The following is a 7,710-nucleotide window of genomic DNA, read 5'->3' as shown; positions in this document are numbered from 1 at the left end:
TATACGACGAATGTCCTGTCGCTGCTCGGAATGGTCAAAACTGGCACAGTAGTCAACTTAGTCTTCAGAATATCAAAGGCCTTCTGGCACTCCATGCTCCATATGAATTGTACAGCCTTCTTCGTAAGGTGTGTAATAGGCGTCGAAATCTTCGAGAAGTCCTGAATGAACTTCCTATAATATCCAGCTAAGCCCAAAAAGCTGCGAATCTCTGTCACCGTCTTCGGTGGTTCCCAATCAAGGACTGCCGTGACCTTAGCCGGGTCCACAGCTATACCCTCTCGACTGATAACATGGCCAAGAAATCTGACTTCTGAAAGCCAAAACTCACACTTGCTGAACTTAGCGTACAGCTGATGCTCCTGAAGAGTCCTCAATGCTATCCGTAGATGCTCCTCGTGATCTGCCTCCGATCTCGAGTAAATGAGAATATCATCGATGAAAACGATCACAAACTGATCTAAGAAGGGATGGAACACCCGGTTCATCAAGTCCATGAATACCGCGGGTGCATTGGTCAACCCAAATGGCATGACCAAGAACTCGAAAGAACCATATCGAGTAAGAAAGGCGGTCTTGGGAATATCCATATCCCGAACCCGCAGCTGATGATAGCCAGAACGAAGATCAATCTTCGAGAAATACTACGCACCCTGCAACTGGTCAAACAAGTCATCAATCCTAGGTAGTGGGTACCTATTCCGGATAGTGACCTTGTTCACTGCGCTCCCTGCAACTGGTCAAACAAGTCATCAATCCTAGGTAGTGGGTACCTATTCCGGATAGTGACCTTGTTCAACTCTCGATAATCTATGCATAATCTCATACTACCGTCCTTCTTCTTCACGAAGAGGACCGGCGCGCCCCACGGAGAATGACTCCGGCGAATAAAGCCCTGAGCTAACAACTCGTCCAACTGGGTCTGAAGCTCTCTCATCTCAGCTGGCGCCATGCGATAGGGTGCGCGGGATATCGGGGCTGTGCCTGGCTGCAACTCAATACAAAACTCTACCTCTCTCACCGGAGGTAATCCAGGTATGTCCTGAAAGACATCCTGATACTCTGAGACAACTCTAGTCTCCAAAAACTCAGCACCCTGATCCCGTCGCATCACCTCCTCGATGTGCGCCAGAAATGACTCCGCAAGTCGGTTGCCCTGAGAGGCGGCTACAATCATCTCGGACCCGTCGGACGCTCGCAACTTGACTGTCTTCGCAAAACAGTCAATACTAATATGGTAGGACGACAACCAATCCATACCAAGAATGACATCAAACTCGGACATATGCAACACTATCAGATCGACTATGAACTCCGACTCGTCTAAACTGACGGTACACCTCCTACAAACGCTCTCCAGAAGCGATACCTCACCTAAAGGGGTGGAAACAGATAGAGGGGTGTCTAGTGCGTGAGCTACGAGCTGGAGTCTAGCCATAAATGCATCTGGCGAGATGAATGAAGCCGAACTTCCCGAATCGAAAAGAATACGGCCTGGGAAGAGAGTTCCAAACAACGTACCCTACCATCAGCTCCGCTGAAACCATGATCACGGATCACTGCATATATCTCCTCCGGCTAAAGACATTGCTCTCTGTTGATGCGCTGGACGAAGTGGGATAGATTGTCCATGGGAAACATCCTGAACTGAACGAATCTGTCCCTGCGATCCTCTGAGCTCTGCGTGCTCAAGCTAATTCTGGCTGCCCTGACTCTCCTGCTGGCGCTGCTGCTCGCTGTTGTCGGTGACAGACTCTCGATTGAGTGGTCCCAACTGCATTCAGGATGATTAGCACTCTTTGTGGGGCTTATTACATGCTTATTTGGGAGCTTTAGTGCTTCTGTTAGCCACAAATTATAGCTTCGAAGTGCGTGCGCCAGTGGTGGCCACACTAAACCAGGGCTGATTCTTAGATGGCAGGCCACGACACCACGTGAATGTGGCAATGGCAAACAAGCGACAAACAAGACGAGCAGGGAAAAAAAACAAAGAGTCCATAAAAAAGAAGGCCATTTCCCCTCTCGACATAGCCTTTAATGTCCGACCTAGTAAATTAGAGTATGAACCAGCAAAAAAAAGGAGACACAGATCAACGACGGCCTAGGAACCCGCGCTGCTGAGGCCTCCTACCGGCTAGTAAAAAATAAACACATAGAGAGATACTCGAACTTCGGACCTGGTTCATGGATCCACCCCTTTTTGTTAATTAAAGGAAGCGCTAAAGATTACGACTTGTTATCGCAGCTTATTTCCTAATACGGTCATATTGCCCATCCGAGGTATTTAATTGCACCGGAATATTAAAAATTCATCTTTTACTCCATGTTGTCTTGGCTTGGTGAGCGAGCGTGGACAAGCGTGAAAGGGCATGTGCAGCTATAATATCTATATGCTTCAATTTGTCTTGATCTTATATTCTGGAACATATAGGATATTTCTTCTAGATCACGTGGACTGATAAGTAGCAGTGCAACGGATAACGAGCATACTCCAGAGAGAGGGGAGCATCACAAAATGAACAAAAAAGTTAGAGAAGAAGAATCTCTCAAGTAGGGTAGACCTAAGGGGCTGCTATTGTTAAATTTTCTATAAAAAAACACAAAATCAAACTCGGATTGCGTCACAAAAATTCTGCACTTCACTTAACACTCGAAGGTATATATAACTTGTCACAGAAAATTAATTTAGTAGGAAAGGCTCGTATATGAGTACCTGACCATTTAGCTGGCTTTTTGCTATTTCTTTGTTTTGGTTCAGAAGATCAAATATAACTAAAAGTTACTAACTGTTATAGAACTGGGCCATTGTTGAAAGTTTCCGCCTTTCCTCTCTTTGTTTGGCTGACTATTCACTTCTGATCACATACCCACATAACCTAGATTACCTAATGATCAAACTAGCTCCCATCAATCCGCCAAAATCAGCACTGAATGGGAAATTCACATGGACTAATCGGTACTTGAGTGGTAGTACATTGTTAGATAATTTTAATAATAGACTTTATCTAGCATTTCTCCGACCATTTTCCTCAGTCATTTGAGAGGAAGTTGATTTCGCGATAAAAATACCCAGCTCCTCCCCCATTTTTGCTATCGTTAGTTCAGGCGAGCAATAGCGATCTTCTATAAAAGAGACTGTCAGTCTCATTTTGAACCGCGAAGAACATAGTATTTATTGTAGTACTCCTGAAAAGTGACTAGGCACAACATTGTTATCTACAAACAGAGAGTGGTACACTTTGTCGAGGTGCGGTGACTCTATCTGCAAAACTTTTATTCAAATGGTGGAACCAACCACCCCCAGAAAGACCGGATCAAGCAAAAATGAACTATCACAAAATCATTCCGAGCATCTCATCCTCTCTTACTGGACTGCCACACCTCTTTATCAGGACCTAGAGATCGTTTAAACGCAGCTTAAAGATAATCTCATGTCGTGCACTGCAACTCCTTGCTGCTGCAATGCACCTCTCCCCTCCATCCTCAATGTTGCCCCTCCACTTGATGGGTCGCGTCAGAGAAGCTCTCCTGCGTAGATCCATCATCCAAGTCATTAGGAGTTATTCTTGATGTTTGGTCTTCATGATAATGGAATTGATAAAATATAATTTTAACAATTTCTTTTTAAGGTTTCTTTTTTGTAGTAAATTGTTTTAACGTTATATTAAAGAGACGGCCTTTTCATCTATAAATTTCATTAGATTTTACCACACTAAACAACTCAAATTACTACTTGTTCGTGGTATGTTGTATTATCTATATTATGCTTTTAGGACTGTCGTTGTTAGGGCGAACCAAATAATCCTTTTTTTAGGAAGGAATCAGACAATTGATGGTTGGCTATTTATGTAAATTTATTGGATATTCGGTGTCGTTATGGGCTAAATTCGCGATATCGTAGAATTGATTGGCTAATTCTGCGTGAGGTACATAAGGGTAAAGGATGAGATGAAACATATTTGTGAATTATGAGAGCACCAGCGTAGAAATCTCACATCCTAGACCAGAATAGTAGGACTAAAATTCGCGTCTAGAATATTCCTTTAGGATGCATCATCGTACCACAGAATGTTTCTGCGTCTATAAAGCGCAAAGTAGGACAGTTCTTGAGTTGTTGGTTTGTTAATTATATTTCTTAACATGGCCTGCGGTCTAGCGAGTCTCTGTCTGGGACCCGTCTAGAGGAATAGCTGCAGGCCTGCACTCCAATTCTGGGGGGCTTCTATCACTCTCGAAATCACCTAGGTATTAGATCTGGCATCGCGTCTATGGAATTCGCCTTATCCGCCACTTAAAAAAATTAAAGGCCCACTTAAAACCGCCTCGTTTGCACCGCTCACTAAAAATTTCATTCCGTCCAAGTTTTTAAATATGGTCCGCTCAAACCCTACCTTCTCAGATAGATGGTACTCGCGGTGGAGGTGGCCGGTGTCCGGTGGCTATATTAGCGTCACCGGCAAACTCCTTCAAATAGCTGTATGCCGACGATAAGAGAGCATAAAGGCCAGCAGATACTAGAAGCCTCGCGGCTCCGCGGTGGAGTAGTCTGCTGGGCGAGCTCCATCGTACTGTTAGACAGATACTTACTCGAGAAATAGAGAATCTTGTCTTCTTCGTGTCTCTCTCCAAATCCGGCCTACGTCGATGACAGGCCGCACCCACAGGTCCAATTTCTTCACCCATTCTCCCTCCTGCGATTCCTAGGCCATATCCAAATACCGCATGAAAGCTTATTGAGCGCCATCAAATTCCTTCTATAGGTACCCCTTACCAATCACCCTATATCTTCGTCTCACAACATATAGTATCCAACGTTACTTTAAACTCTATATCCCTTGCTTTCACTACTCAAAAATCTTCCTCTGTTCCCCACACGACGATAGCCCTACTTATATTCGTCCTCCCACTCCCATTTCATCCCGTAGAGGCTACTTAAAGACTCTTATAACATCTATCCAGGACTCTATCCTACCGTCTCACCACTGCTCGACAGCCATGTCTGGTATTCCAAGATACTGGAACTACGAGCTCTGTAAGCCTGTGACGGCGACCCTTCCCGCGACATCTCTGTCGCCGGGTTCACACATTCGCTGGCGCATCCAAAGTGAAACCAAGAAATGTCAAACCTTGCTTATGCACCACTCTAGCACCCGTGCCAATAACATGTTCACTCATCACAATAACTATCTATCTAGAAGAATCACAACCCTGTCTGCTCGTACAGAAAAGTAAGAATAATAAGACTGAGGAAAGCATAAATAGCTCACACTAAATATCCGCTCATCTCTGGCACACACAATACAGAATACATAGTCATATTGAGTAGGTAAAACTGAATATCAAACAATCTCAAATAACACTATCTGCATCATTGACGAGACAAAGCCCACAGCGCTAAATCACAATTTTCACTGACGACATGACAAACATCCAGCAACTTCCATACCAATGTCCAACGATCAACTAACAACGTTGCTTATTCAAGAAAGCAGATTGTACGGCTAACTAGGAAAGTAAGCTGAACACGTGAATGTGTCGCGCTATCACGACCAGCGACTCTCCTCGTGACTCAACACGGCTCGCTGACCGATTAAAGGGCTGATGGGAGTGCGAGCGACAACAGAGCCGTCAGAGCGCTAGGCGAGTAACATCACAGACCCCCAAGGGAAAAGGTGGCTTCATTATAATACAAAATACAGGAGTCTAACAAGAGGATATAATACCGGCTGTCTAAGAGGATGCTGCGATATATGCAATGATCTACAAACTGACAAAGGGGTAGAGTTAATGAATACTATTCCTGAAGGAAATTTAGAATCGTGCATAGAGTGCAGGAGGAAGAGTGAGGGAACGAATCGATGGGATGAAATAATCGCAAACAAGGAAATGGATCGGCTTGATAGGATCGATGGGGCCGGTGTTTGTGTATCCATCAAAATGTAATTGCTCAATGACCGAATTAAGAACAGTTTCTAGCACAAAGGAAAGAGAGATGAAAGATTAAATGCCTGGGCTAAATACTTCCGAACATATACGAGGCTAAGCAGATAGAGCTAACATAGAAGTGATTTAGTACGTTAAAAAGTTGACATAGGCCTCATGTCGGTTGGAACTTCTGAGAAGAGTGGGCATGTGAGGGTGTGGGACGTAGTTAAATAGAACTATTTATTGTCGATACGTTTTTGCAAACGGACGAGTGAGACTAAGTTGTGTTTACAAATTGCAACTCAGAGACTATGAAGATGAATTGTATTGTCCACAGGGACGTCTCTATGGATATTACGTCACACCGGACGGTCTGATTCTATGGTCTATAGTCCACAGCGAGCCTAAGGCATAGTAAAAATAAGCAGCGCTATGCTATGCATTATGAGAGTTACTTAGAAAGTCTTTCATGTATATAGGATAGAATACACTTTGCTATTCCTTCTAAATGTCAGTGTGGTGACGTCTTTTGCAATGAAGATGCCCTCGTGTGTTAGGATCAATTGTTACATGGAAATTAGATATGAGTGATAGTTGAAGCAAATATGCATAATAAAGTAGACTTCTAGTGCAGCAATACCCTGGAACATGAGTAAAACAAGGCAAAATATCTAAACAGGAAAACCCACAGACTTGGCACGACCGTACCGTCGGCCTATGAGGAATGTTCACATGTTAAGGATTTAGTCGCGTATGTTGAATGTGCTTTCAGGTGACTTGTGAAATGCAGATGATTTATAATGTTACCTTTCGGTTACACTTATGACCTGCAAACCCATTTTGTAGTTTAGTTGATTTAGTCACACGTCGGTGAAAGACATCATGTAGGACAGCTGTTAACATAAAGTCGCTCCTTGTCTTGTTTGAAGCTGTGATCTTCAATAATGGTGAAATATTGTCGGTCGAATAAACAATACTGAATAAATAAACTTGTATTTGTTTAGATAATAGCGGACAATATTACGTCACGTCGTTCGAATGATAGTTTAATAACAGTAGCTTTTGATGTTGACATTATCACCCGGAAATAACTCGCGGTCGACGGAGTCTTACACAGGCTCGGCGGTCGACCGGCCCTTTTGTTTCCGTGGCCGCGTATAGTCTGTGTAGAGTGATTGGAATATGATAGACTGAGAATTATGGAGTTGCTAGCTAGTAGCAGTTGGTCGTAAAGCCTACTATATATATCGACACACAATTCCATCAACTATCTACTGTTCTACAATATAATAAGTTTCTTAGGAATAAAATACTTCTTCAACTAAAACTGGATAACTGCAGATATTTTCTGATACATCAATAATACAAAATTGTATTAAAACAATGAGAGTATATTCTGTACGTATTTGAAATAAAAAAGGTAATAAAAATGAATTACACTTTGTATGAAAAATGAATTTCATATAGCACGAGAATGTTCGTATGGATCATTATAGCCTTTTAGCGGACCATATAATCTGTTGTTGATTTTGGGTTTGTAGTTGTAATGCATTTAATAAACATGGTATAACCCTCTATATCATGTTCTAAATGGTCTTATCAGTAAAACCCAATAACATTGGGAGATAACTAAAACCATGAAGTCAATAAATGAACCAAACCATTGATTGTTCGGGTCGCATGAAGTCGATAACTTCATGTGAATGATATATTGTGCCTATAAAGGTCTTATGTTTTATGAATGTTTTAGTAGGAACAGTACCACGTAGATTCTATTGTAATGAC

The sequence above is a fragment of the Asparagus officinalis genome, chromosome 4 (assembly GCF_001876935.1).
Source record: "Asparagus officinalis chromosome 4, Aspof.V1, whole genome shotgun sequence".
NCBI lineage: Eukaryota > Viridiplantae > Streptophyta > Magnoliopsida > Asparagales > Asparagaceae > Asparagus > Asparagus officinalis.
This window is presented reverse-complemented; position numbering follows the sequence as displayed.